Consider the following 14511-nt stretch of genomic DNA (forward strand, 5'->3'; position numbering starts at 1 on the left):
CTGGGTGGCTCAGTGGTTGAGCATCTGCCTTTGGCTCAGGTTGTGATCCCTGGATCTGAGGATCGAGTCCCGCATCAGGTTCCCTGGAGGGAGCCTGCTTCTCCCTCTACCTATGTCTCTCTCTCATGAATAAATAAATAAAATCTTAAAAAAAAAAAAAACAAAAACTTTGTATCCAGAAAAAAATGACTTCATTTTGCTCAACCAAATGGGGCTCCTTTCTTTCAAATAAGCTCTTTTTGAACATATCCAGAATGCTGGAAACAAATGTCTAAAAATGTGCACATATCCTCTGTCAACTTTAATGTAACTCATTGCCTTAAAACCAGTGTTAGCTCAGACCCTTTATCCTTGCTTACCTTGTCCTCCCTGATCTGAATTTAACTGCTCAGTGCTCATGGCCCATAACCCATTTCCTGATGCCTGTCCAATTTTGCTGTCCTATTTATTCTCATTTCTCTTTTAGTTCTGGTCGCCGCCCTGCTAAGCGTCTGAGTCTCCTTTCCAGATTACGGATTCTCCATACAAAGGGAATCTTTATATAATACTTTAAAAGTGTCTTGTGCTTATTAACTCATTCCAACCTTATAGCAGGCTCATGGGGCTAGTAATTGCTATTGCCCTCAACTTCTCCATGAGGATACTGAGGCACAGGGAGTTCATAATTTTTTTTAAAGATTGTATTTATTTATGAAAGACACAGAGAGAGAGGCAAAGACATAGGCAGAGGGGGAAGCAGGCTCCCTGCAGGAAGCCCAATGTGGGACTCAATCCTGGACCCTGGGATCACGCCCTGAGCCAAAGGCAGATGCTCAACTGCTGAACCACCCAGGCATCCCGGGGGTTGGTAATTTGCTTACGATCACAGAACCTGAAACTAGCAGAGCTGACATTTAAACCCAGGTCATTTCTCTCTAAACCTCATGCTCTCAACCCTCTCTATGCTGACTCTCAGCCCCATACACATAGAGCGAGGCCCTGGGCTTTGGAGGGAAAGTCTTTTAAATTTTAGTTTTGTTGTCCAGCAGTTATGTGACCTTGAGCAAGTGACTTAGGCTCACTCTGCAAGCTTTAAGTTCTGTATTTAAAATTAGAGACGATAATAGCACCTAACTTGTTGTATTGTAAAGAGGTATAAATGATAGAATATGTATATTTTATATATATATATAATTATAGCATTATAAAATGATCTATGTCTCTCTATTATTAGCAAAATACTTGCCATCAGGGTACTCTTAATAAAGTGTAGTTATTATTATCACAGAGTCCCAGATTAAATCTGATTCTTACTTAGAGGTTCTATAATTACTATCCCCACCTCCAAACATACCCAAAGGCCCTGATGGAGGTATTGTTTGCTCTATTTCATGCCAGCATCTATCTCATTGGCACAGAATGGGCATTCTATAAATGATTGGTGAATATATTAATGAGTAGATGGACTGAGGGAGTTAGGGGCTGGCCAGATACTAAGATTACATAGCATTTCCTCATGGTTGACATCCTTGGGTTTCTGGCTGGGGGCCTACAGATGGGTAAACCTCACCAGCTCTCAGAGGACAGGGCAGGGGGTAGAGTGAGACCTCATGGTCTCTCACAGCAAAAGGGCTCACTCAAGCTCTTGTTTACTGTGTTGGCTTCAATGTCCTCCAGGCAGTGACCACACAGGAGTCTCAGCCAGTGTGTGGGGTTGGTTTTCTCCCACACGGACACCAATATGGTGGATCCAGTTTGCTAGCTTCAGCTCCAGACAGTCTTCAAAGTTGCAAAAAAAAGTTATGAGGGATTGGATCACATAATTTGGAGGCTAAGAAGTGCCATGAGCTGCCATGGGCAGGCTGAAGGCCCAGGGCAGCCAATGGTGTTGTTCTAGTACAAACCTGAAGTCCCCAGAACCATAGTGCTGATGTCTAAGGTCAGGAGAAGATAGATGTTGCAGGGATCACCCTTCCTCCATCTCAAGAGATGGGACAGTGCCCACCCACATTGGTGAGGGAGATCTTCCTTACTTAGTCTACCAACTCAAATGTGAATGTCTTCTAGAGACACCCTCACAGACACACCAGAAACTGTTTTACCAGCAATCTGAGCATCCCTCAGCCCAGTCAAATTGACAAATAAAATTAACCATCACATTGGCCATTGGTGATTTTGAAGGTTGGGTGCCTTATGCTCTGCTCCTTTAAGCAGAGTGATATTGCTGTCTCCTTACAAAGGATGCTACCTAAGAGGACCTGCCCTGCCCCTCTACTCCTGGAAGAGTCCTTACCGCTGACAGATCCCACCTCAGTAGGATCAAGTGATCCACTTTCATTGCCCTGCACATCTGAATTTCTGGCCACCACTGCTCAAATTCTGGAACCTCCCCACCGACTCTTCCTCATCAGCAGATTTTATCATGATAGGACTTCGGATTTGCTGAGCCTTTGCTCTCTGGCCATTGTGGATATAGAAGGCTCTGGGGGTAGACTCCCTAGACACAAAGGGAGGTGCTCATCCTAACCCCAGTCTCCAGCAAGGAGGTTATAAGAACCATTACTGTCATTATTATTATCATTTCTGTAACAAGCAGTCCCAATTCCCCTTGAATGCTTTAGAGCACTTTTCCTAGGACTGAGGATGTTCTCTACCAAAATATGTAAAGTGACCTTGCTATAGTACTCTATGTTATAGTCCTATTCCAAGTTCGCCTATTTCCCTGGTAATGCCCATGATGACTCCTGCCCCCTCCCTCCCTCCATGACAAGGAGCCAATCCAGGATTGGCTAATGCATAGCATTTAGCTGTCACTTCGCTAGTCCTCTTTAATCTGGAGGTGGCTCGGAGGTGATCGATCCCGTTGTGCTTTCCACTACAGCAAATGGTTCCCTGCTCCCAGTCATGGAGAAAGAACTGAACAAAATAAATCATCTTGTGCAAAACCCTCCTGGGGATTGCAGTGGGGCTGCTATTTCGGTACTGGATTAATGCCAGCGCCTATGAAGTGTCTGAATGGCCAGGGCGTCCTGCACTGGAGCTAAGAAAAGTAAATTATGTATTTGCCATACCTATTTGAGAACGAGCCCATATCTTAGCAGCTCATTTCTTTCGACTTGGCAAAGATATATGGTGTTACTGAGGGCAGCAGCCATGCCAAAGTCAAGCTTTTAAAAATGTTTTTCTTTTCTCTCTCTCTCTCTCTCTTTCCCCCGTTTCGTCTCCCATTCTTTTAGTTATCTGAGCTCAAAGAGCATCTCCTAAATATCTTAACATTTGAGTAATAAAACCCAGTGACTCTTTGGAATGAGCAGGCCTCAAGCTGACTCTACCAGGTAGAGGTTGTGATAAATTATGGCAGAACTGGGCACTCCTGGTGGCCGCTATCAGACATATTGAGATCCACATACAAGTGCTCTAAGTGTTTTGAAAGTCTTTTTATCATTGTTTTTGAAACGATTTGGTTATGTTACTAATTTACTCTAGGATGGCTTGTAATACCTGGGAAATCTTAGCACATTCTCTGGAAATCTTGTGAGATGAGCACTTCTAACCTTAAATTGTTTTCAACTGTAATGAAAATTTTGACGCATAAGAAAAACGAAGGAATAACAAAGTTAATATAACAGAGTTGATATGTTACCTCTGATAGATCTTAACATTTCTATTCTTTTCGTTTTTGCAAATTCTCTACAGTTTTTAGAACCATTGCATTTTGCATCTTGTTGTTTCGCGGGCCTTCAATGTTTCCATGGGTCCCTCAAAGACGTGGGGGTCTCGGGGTCCTTACCTCTAGGCCTAAAGGATAGCCCAGCCCTGTCTACCTGGAGTCCTGGCTCTGTTACCACCAGCTGTGCATCCTAGATGAGTCACCCAACATTTCTGTTTCAATTTTCTCATCCACAAATACTGCAAAGAAACTATTTATGAGCGATCACATATGTTGAGGGCCTATCTAGCTCTGTGCCAGGCAAATACTAGGCACTTAGTCAATGGTAGCTGTTATTAATAATTATGAAAAATATTAACATGGGGTTATACTGTGGTTTATATGGGGTCCCGTGTGTGAAAATCTCTAGCAGGCCACATTATGTGGATTTCTGTCATCCTCCTGCAGACGTGATTGTGCTACTTGCCTGATCCAACAACTATGGTGACTCCCTGCTTTCCACATAATCAAGCCATAACAAGCCTAACTTGGCATTGAAGACCTTCCACGATGTGGCCTCATACTCCACTGTTCCTTCCGATACCTGTATCTGAGCATTGCGAATGCTCCCCATGTCTGGAACCCTCTGGGCACTTATCCCTTCCATGCCTTTGCTCATGCACATCCCCCTTTGCCCAGTGCACCATCCTCCCTATTCCTATTCCAAAGCCCCTGCTTTTGTAAAAGACGACCTATGATTTGGTTAGTGGCTTCCCAGGCTCCCATCTTGTCCTTCTCGGATCAGATCGCTACAGTGACACTTCTAAACCACAAACTGGATTAAGTCATTCCCTGCTTACGGCTCTTTAGTATATAGTCCTGGCTCCTCATCATGGTCAAAGGGGCCTTGACAATCTGCCCCTGTCTGCCTTCCAGCCCCACTGATATCACTCCCTCCCCACCTGCTGGTCTTTACTTACACGAAATTCTTCAAGTTTCATTAATGATACTCCTCACCTTTGGAGCTTCACGTTGGCTATTTATGCTGTTCTCTCTGCTTGTGACACTCCCTACCTGCCCCACCATCTCCTTCTTCTGGACAACTTTAGGTCTCAGAATAAATAGTATTTCCTCAGAGAGGTCTGTCGTGATCCCTAGAATAAACTTAACATTATTACACTCATCAGACATAACTGAGACTGCATGTAGGAAGATTACCTCTTCACTTGAGTGTGAGTGATGTGGAGCAGGGTACCTGTCTATTTTGTAGGACCCAGAATAGGACCAGTCCCATATCCATCCATCTACCTACCCATTTATCCATCCATCCATCCATCCATCCATCCTTTCAACAAAATGTTTGAGTGCCTCCTACATAATAGTAATCCACCTTGGAGACTATGTGTATGTATGTGTTGGGGGGGGGGGAGGTGTGAGCATTTAGCAACATAAAAAGTTTACTGAGGGTCCAAATAAGTGACTTTAATATACACACTTTGACTTATAAATCACACGATTAAATTGTTTACAAAATTTTAAAAGTTTTATCAAGGAAGAATCCAAGTCTTAAATAAGATTTGCCACAGTCCAAATGTAAGGATTTTGTTGATGTGGGGTAGCAGCTAATGCACAGAGCTAAGCAGTAGGAGAGCTGGACTCAATCTAAAGCTTGAACACCAAGCTTAGCAGCCTGGAGCAAATGATTTAACTTCTTTAGCCTGGAGTTTTTTCACTATAAAATGTGTATAAGAGCAACTGCTTTATCGGCCTCAGGGGGGCCTTTGGGGGATTCATGAGATCATGAATCTGTGTTTTATGAACTGTGAAGAACAAAACATAATTGTAAGAAAATATGATTATGAAGGTGATGACCAGGGCTGTTATGAGAGGGGGAGCAAAAGGGGTGTCAAATGATAAAATATTCTATAAAATCCAGAGACCAAATTAAGAAAAAATGATGAATAGACACAAAGAGAGGGAAGGCTGAAAGAAATATTTTAAGGAACGAAGAGTGATAGAGACACACACTCCTCCATGTCAATAAACATGAAGACTGACCTGTACATGAGAGCATAAAATCAGGACATCATTCTTAACAGCCTTTTTATAATCTCCTAGAGTAAATATTTAGATTCCCGATTTAGTGATGCCATGGAACTATTCCTCCCTACAAGAATGTGGGCCACAATCCACAAAGACTGGAGAGAGGCTTGCACTTTCTTCTGTTTTGGAAACTCGTTGGTTATGCCAATCTATTTGCAGAGTTCTGTTCATGTTGGCTACCTAATTATAATCTTGGCCCATTTACCTCTGCTCACAGAGGGAAGGAGGTGGTAGCTTCCCCTTATCCCACTCTGCAAAGGCTCCTTTTTGGGTTTATTGGATTAATGATATTCTATAACACAGCCTAAGGTCAAACAGCTATATGCATTTAAATCAGCGCCCTGGCAGGACTGGCACCCAAGCCTCTGTCTCAGTTCACGACTCATACCAAGGATCCACTAGCTCAATGTAAGAGTGAGAGGAGAGACTGTGGCAGACAAAGGTGAAATTTAAATCACAATGAAGTAAATAATCTAGGCAGCTCTAAAATAGGGTCAGATAGCCATACATGGTCCTTTGCCATTACTCACTGGGTTTTGTGGGATTAGGAACTCCAGAGAAGACAGTGGGCTCTGCCACAGCTTCAGAGCTCAAAGGCCCTGCTCCACTGTTCTCAATCCCTACTCCTGGGCAGGGCCTTCCCTTGGCTTCAACTTCTCTTCCCCAAAGCCCCCTGCTCTGAATTCTCCGTATCACCTTTATGAGCAAGCTCTGCTCCATTAAAGCGAATTGCAGGGTGCAAGCATGAACAGATGCAAGCATTCTCTTTTGTAATGATCTATGTATGAACCTGCCTCCTTTACTCTTCTGTGAACTCTATGAGGGGAGGCCACCATCTTCTCTATCCTGGTACCTCTGCTTCTAGCCAGGTTCTCGAAACAAGTTTGTACTTAGGTGATTAATGAACTGGATTGGAAATTCTTGAGCCCACTCTCCCACTGAGGGATAGAAGATGAGCCCCAGAGGAGAAGCGGAACCCAGGCATCCTGTTTCAATCTAGAGCTTATTCTACTCAGGTGGGCATCATGCAGGACAGGAAGGACAGGCGATGAGGGCAAGTCCTGGCCTCACTACTAATGAGCTGTGCAGCCTTAAGCTAATTAGTTAACTTCTCAGACCTGCAAAATGGGATTAACTACACCTACTGTTCAGGGTGCTTTGAAAGATTAGAATCACTGACGTAAGAGAAATGGGCTCTGAAGAAATTGTAGGTGTGATCACTATTGCTGTCAGCCTTTATATGTATGTTTCTGGTTGCTAGTTATGGCCTCCTGTCTCTTTTACCACAGTAAATTGCCCCATCTCCTGATAGGATCTTCTGCACCCTCAGCCTGGTCAGATCCAGACCCAGGGTGATCCAGACTCAAGGTGCTTGGTTCATGGAGGCAGAAGATAACAGGAATTATGGCTCTAGTTTGTCTGTAGCCAGCATGGTGTCTGCATTTACACTCCCTAACTTTCTGGCCAATGACCGTGGCTTGCCATCCTAGTCTGGCATCTTGGAACTAAAGGTAGAAGGCAACATGGATTTCACATATTCCTATCCTGCCCACACTGCAGAGACCCCTGATACCAGGTCCTAAATTCCTTATAAAATACTTCCACTGACAAAACATCCCCTAGCCCATCCACCTTCTGTTTCCAGAGGCAGACCCATCCCCTTTCTGATGAGCACTGATTACAACTAGGGTCTTCCTTTCATTGAGTAAAAACAGCCACCCTTGAGAGACCATCCGCTGGTCCTAGTTCTGCTTTCTATAACCACATAGGACACAGCAGCTCCTCTCCAGCACACCACAAGTCCCTAAAAGATGGTGGTCATCTCCCCCCTAAGTTATCTTTTTGACATGTGGGATGAGATATAGTCATGTAAGCATCACAAGAGCACAATGTTTCAGTCTTACCTAAATGGTACCTTGCACATAATAGGTACTCAATAAATATTTTATGAATGAATAAATGAATGGCTCCCTTTAAAATGCTGGTCCTTTTACATTCTCTATTTTTCACAACTGTGCTGGAAAGAAATTACTAATTCTACTTTAGAGATTTTTTTTTCATATAATAAGGATCTTTTTCAATCATTTCATCTGTGATTTCAATCCTTCTTTTAAAATTCAGACAAAAGTAAATATTTTGTCTTTCTTAAAAATACATTAAAAATGTATGGGTATTCTTAACCACTAAACCAAGCCAATTTCTGGCTTTCTGCTTATTAAAGAAGGTCGTTCAGAGTAATGAAGTGTTGCCTTGAGGGTCCTGGTTCTGGTCTACTTGGTGCAGGAGACTCCATCATGCTGGCAAAGGTTTCTCGTGTTATTAAGATGATACTCAAGTGGCTGGGCCAGCATGTCACAGCCCTAGCTGCCCAGAAGGAGCCAAGAAATCTGGGACTGACTGAGGCCTCTAGAGTTGTGACTTATTTATGTGGATGAGGATATGTGGCTCCCACCCAGCAGCATTCAATGAGCTTCATTGGCATTTTCAAGGCACAACACTGCCTCTAAGTCCTTGTCTCATCCTTAGGTTAACTGGCCCCAGCCCAATGGGATGATGACAAAGGGAAAAGAGTGAGAGGTGGGCAAGTAAAACCATGGTACCATGAAACAAAGAGGAAAAACAAGAGCACAGACTTAAGGGAATGATTAATCCTCATCATCGGCAGCAGCGTGTCTTTATCACCACTGTGTCTGGGTCACTTTGCACATCGTTCACTTTTTATTTCAAGATGCTGTCTTTGAAGGTCCCTCTGGGTAAATGGGAGAAGGTGTGGAAGGAACAAAACTAAAAACATCCAAAGCAAACAGGAGTTACCGATTAGTATCTGAGAAACAGTCATAAGTCAGGTAAACCACTAGGGGGCGATCCAAGAATGAGCAAACGTCAGCCCAGTTGGCAAAGGGAAGTTCTCTTGGGGAGAGAGGCTGTTTTTAGTGTGCTTTCAGAAGCCTGAAGAAATCGGAGGTTGTTAAGCCTGAATGTGGAGGGGCGAGGTGACATTTCAAACTGTCATTTGAGGTGGGAGGTTATTCTGACTTAAAGAGGAAAGGTCTTCCTAAATGGTCAGGAATGTGTATTAAATAAAGTGTGGTTTAGAATCATGTTATCAGGACAAACGACAGAATTAGAACAGCAATGTATATTAAAAGTTTAGATTCCTTCTCCAAGGCACTTGAGAAACTTCCAAGCGTTGGCCATTTTAAATAGATTTTACTTAACAATATGCATAGGATGTGACAAGAGTGTAAAAGAAATCTGAGAACTTCGTTAACATAAGATGAATAGGATCTTACATGATTTGTATTATATTTGAACTGATGTTCCAGTTTCTTAGGTGTGTAATGTGGTTTTGCAAATCTGTGCACATTTTTTTCCTTATATGCTAACCAGTTGCTCCGAGGGATTAAACAAAAGCTTCATGAAGCCTCAGGCATCTATTGCTCTGCGCTGGATTCCCTAATGCCCTGTCCCCTAGCCAGGAAAGCATAGTTAGTTGTAAATTCTCAGAAGTTCCAGGGCACTTTGCTATAAGAAAAAGAGCATAAACTACGGAGGCAGGCTGGTAGGATATGAATCCTAACTTTAACTGTGTATTTTTGTCAAGTTACTCAATTTCTATATGCATCAATCTCTCTGAAATAGAGAAAAAAATCAATGCCTACTTCATAGGTTTGTAGAGAGAAGTTAAACAAATTAATGTATGTAAAGCACTTTGAAATGTATCTGGCACATAGCTGGTAGTCAATAGATGCTTGTTGATTCCATGAACGAATGACTTAATACTTGCCTTAACTCAATATAAATTCATGATAAGGACAAATTCATGAAGAAATTGCAGGATCCTTGGATATGTGTTCAATGGCTATAAAGAGTCAATGGACCAGGCAGATGGGAGAGCTGAAGAGTGATATCCTCAACAAAAAGGAACTCTAATTGGCGTTCAGGTCTACCAGGCAAGCCTCTTTGTCTCATCTCTTGAACATGGTGACAATCAATGAGCCAGAAATATAGGCACTTCAATAAAAGTTGAGAGTTTTGTCTCAAAAATGCCTGCTAGCCACTTTTAAAAAGTTCTATAGCTCTATCTGCAGTCACAGACATTTCTTGCTTTCATTTTCATCTTTTCAATTGTAACCATCTAAAGAGCTTTAAGAAGCCAAATCACTAACTTGATTCTCTGGGCAGATCGATAACATTTCAAAAGAAAAGTTGTTTAGAACTAAAAGCCCAGTTGTTTACTAAAAGAAACACCATATAGAGGGGTTACGGAGCTCTGGAGTCAAGAAAAACATGATCCAAGGCACACTATAAATGAAATAGAAAATGTTGAGGGGAAAAGCAGCTCACAGTAAGAAGATAATTTAAAAAATCAAATCAAAGGCTCTTACTCCAAAAAACTAAAACTTTCAAGCAAAAATGGCCATTTGAAAAAATATGAACAAAAAAGAAAACTAATCACAAATGTTAATGTCCAGATTCATAGATTCAAATGTGATCATTATATATATGTTTTCTCCTTTCACACAGTGAGTGTTATATATAATTGGATTTTCAAGTCAATTTTTTTCCAGATGAATCTCCATAACATTTTACCATTTTTAAGATTGTAGATGAACGAATATGAAGAAACCATGGATATTAAACAGCTTGAAGAACTTAATGAGGACTTAGAAGCTGATAAATAAAAATGTAATAAAGGAATTGAATGAATTCTTCTTGATGTTATCATATATAGTCAATCAACAAACACAATTTTCTCTTGAGGATAGAAAAAAGGTGGTTGCATGTCCATGAGATTGTCTAACACTGTGGTTGGTCAGTCTGCTAAGTATCCTGGAATGGTTACATGTGTCACTTTAAAAGGACAATGTCTGGACGCCTGGGTGGCTCAGAGGTTGAGCATCTGCCTTCGGCCCAGGGCGTGATCCTGGAGATCCAGGATCGAGTACCATGTCGGGCTCCCTGCATGGAGCCTGCTTCTCCCTCTGCTTGTGTCTGCCTCTCTCTCTCTCTCTCTCAAATAAATAAATCTTTGAAAAAAAAATAAAAGGACAATGTCCTTATGTCTAAGAATGGCTTATCCATGGAGGATATTAGTCATGTTTGAGCTATACTGGTTTACCAAACATGGCATTTTCAACATCAGGAAACTGGACATAGAGCAAATATTAGTAAATCCCAGAAAAGAAAAGTACTAACCAGGCAGCACAATCCAACTCAAAGAGTTATTAAAATGTGAGGGGAACATTCAATTAATTCAATTTACAAGGTGCCAATTCCATTTCACCAACACTAAGATATTCTTAGAGAGAGGGTAGTTACGAGGCTTATCACTTTTGGAGGTAGAGCAGGAGCCATGACTATAGTGACCTCTATAGTCATGACATGAACCTCTTGAGCACACACAGGGGAGTGTCTTATTTGTCTCTGCAGCTCCAAGGTGAGGAAAGAGTGGCACCAAGACGGGCTTATTGCTAAATGAATAACTGAATGATGAAGTAATTGAAGAGGTAGGCGAAGGGCTACCTAGGCACAGGAGGAGAGCTTGTAATGAGAGAAGCTTGAAAGCAGATGCATTCGGTGCAAATTGCCGGACTTCAGGCTGTATGACTGGGAAGCAATGGAGGCTAAACCAGACCACCATCTTGGATTAGGTGGTAGATCTGAAGCTAAGAAAACTAAGTGTTACCTTCTAGTGGCCAGAAGCTAGTGAATAGGACACGTAAGTGAGGGACCTGGTCAGGTCTTCCCTTTAGAACATGCCTTCTAGGCAGCTGTGGGTGAGCTCAAGATCCAATGGAGAGTTGACTATAATGGTATTAAGAAGAGAGGGGAGGGGCCAGAATTGGGGTAGTGGTGGAGAATCTGAAGAGGACATGGGTAGCACAAACAGCTAAGGGACATGTTGCCTGATAACTTAGGAGATGTATGAGGGGAAGAAGTTTCTGAGCCACAGGCTAAGTTATAACGGACATCCACTCATTTTCTCACCAAGTATTTTCCTGTGCAGGACCAGGGACCAGACAATGGAAGATACAGGAAAGATCAGAGCTCAGTCCGTCCTCCTAGAAGACTTATAGTTTCATAGGAGAGACAAACACATAAATCATAGCAACCTAATACACACTAGAACACATACAAGACATCACCAGGGTTTTATTCTGGAATATATGTGGATACAAGAATATCCACACCCACGTGATGCCAAGTCAGGCATTACAGGTTAGATAAACCTGCAATGGGTTTATTAACCCCATTACTGGGGTTGCTCATTCATTCATTTGAAAAACATGATGCATCGAGGACCCATGTGCTAGGCACTGGTCTAAGTGTGGGGGCCAAGTCAGACACAAATTCCTGCCTTCACGAAATTTCCTTCTAGGGGCAGAGAAGGCCAAACAGAAGAAACAAGCATAACCAAGTATGTGATATAGTGGTTAGTGCTCAGCAGAGACACTGGAATGGGGGAGGGATGGAAGGCCGTTGGGGGCAGGGGCTGGGGCAGGCGGGGCTTCTAGAGAAGATGGCCAGGGAAGGAAGACCTTCCTGAAGGCCCAACTCGGTGGAGCCAGGCTGAGCCACTGTTCCCGCACCTGCCGCTCCAGTCCCAGACACTTGCTGTTTATTTCTTTTTCTGAGCTCTCCTCTTTCTGTCCAGTGCAAACACTTCAGGCTTCAGGCTTGCTTCACTGGATTGGAACTCGATGCTTCTCAAAACTGTCCTGGCTGTTTATGGAAGAGAGTGCCTTAGTCTTTTATTTTATTTTATTTATTATTTTATTTTATTTTATTTTATTTTATTTTATTTTATTTTATTTTATTTTATTTTATTTTTTTATTTTTTGGTCATCTCCACTCAACATGTGGCTCGAACTCACGACTCCAAGATTAAGAGTCACATGCTCTACTGACTGAGCCAGCCAGGGGCCCCTGCCTGAGTCCTTTTAAAGTCTGAAGACAAGGGGCAGTAATAAATCAAGACTAAGGGACACTTGATATTTTTACACACTTGGTATATGCACGCACGCACACACACACCCACACACAAATACCACACTGAAGAGTCATCGTGCACTTTCCACCCTCGGAGAAGAGCAGGCTGGGCAGGAGGGAACAGCAGCCCCTGGGCCTCCCTAAGCCCGTGTTTCCCTGGCCCTTCAAAGCCCGATTCCCCCAGGGAGGGTGTGACCCCGGATCCTTGCACCTCCTACCCGTAGAGCTGTCCCCAGGCTCCCAGGGAGGGTTCCGTTAATGTCGTGCCAGGCACAGCCGAAGCACCGCCTGCGCTCACACAGGGGGCAGCTGGAGATGCGCAGGGGACCTTCTGCTTGGAGGACCATGAGGCCCCTCCCTGGTCTCCTGCCCGCCGCCCCGTTGCCTTGCCCAGCGCAGCCAAGGGACATTTCTAAACGCAACCTGGCCCTCTGCCCTCCCGTCTCACCCACGAGACTTTCAGACTTTCTTCTCTTGGCTTCTGTGAGACCACATTTTCGTGATTTTCCTGTGACCTCATGGGCTGCTTCCTCCCAGCTTCTGGGCTGCGCCCTCCTCCCCTTCCTCCTCCTTCTCCGTGAACCCAGCCTCTAAACATTGGTGGACCAGGAATCTGTCCTCAATCCTATTTTCAAGCCTCATCCTCTCCTGGAGATGTTATCTCGCTCTGAAGTTTTAAATCCCACATGCTGATTCAGGATCCTTCTACTGAATTTCACAAGCAGAGATCCTTGCCGAACAGTTAGGAGTGCTTACCTGACATCTCCACTTGGGTGTCTATTTTTTTCTCCTTTTTAAAACAGATTTATTTATCTTAGAAAGAGAGAGAGATGTCACGTTGGGAGGGGCAGAGGGAGGAAAAGCAGATTCCCCACTGAGTGTGGATGGAGCCCAACGCGGGGCTCGTTCCCCGGACACAGAGATCACGACCTGAGCCGAAATCAAGTCAGAGGCTCAACTGACAGAACTACCCAAGGCATCCCTCCACTTGGGTGTCTGTTCTTTCAAAACTAATATGACCACCACGAAAATTCTTGATTTTCTCTTCCCTGATCCTATAACCTATTCCCTTCCCCAGTCCTAACCATCTCAGCAGATGGTTCCTGCAATCTACCTGGATGCTCAGGCCCCATACCTAAGTGTCATTCTTTTTTTCTTTTTTGAATTGAGGTATAACAGACATATGATACATATTTGCTTCAGGTATACAACATAATAATTGTAGATTTCTATTTGTTATGAAATGATCACAAGTCTAGTTAATGTCTGTCACCATACGTAGTAATAACAAATCTTTTTCCTGTGATGCGAACTTTTAAGATCTACTTTTAGCAACTTTCAAATATGCAATGCAGTTGCATATTTTTAATCACAGTCACTGTGCTGTCATAACATCCCCATGGTTTATTTTCTAGCTAGAAGTTTCTGCTTTTTAATTCCCCTCACTCATTTCACCTCTTGAACAGACCAAATTTGATCCTGCTAGGAGCCCTCACATTCCAGCTCCCTTAGCCTGGAACATTCTCTCCCCACACCCCAAATTTCAATAAGCAGCTTATGTGTAAAAAGCCTGGGCTTGGGGTTATTTTGCTGGTTCACCACTTGAGGGGGATGTCTGCCAGGTAAGTGTGTCTCAACAGAAGGAGGCAGAGGTTATATCACTAGAGGTATAAGCTAAGGAAGATGGAAGAGCTGGTGTTACCTGAGAAGCTACAATCACTGAGGAGAGGACATAGACAGTTGCCTTTCCCTCTTTCTCTGCTCCACCATAGCCCACTGGAGGAGCC

Source organism: Canis lupus, chromosome 21 (genome assembly GCF_011100685.1).
Source record: "Canis lupus familiaris isolate Mischka breed German Shepherd chromosome 21, alternate assembly UU_Cfam_GSD_1.0, whole genome shotgun sequence".
Taxonomy (NCBI): domain Eukaryota; kingdom Metazoa; phylum Chordata; class Mammalia; order Carnivora; family Canidae; genus Canis; species Canis lupus.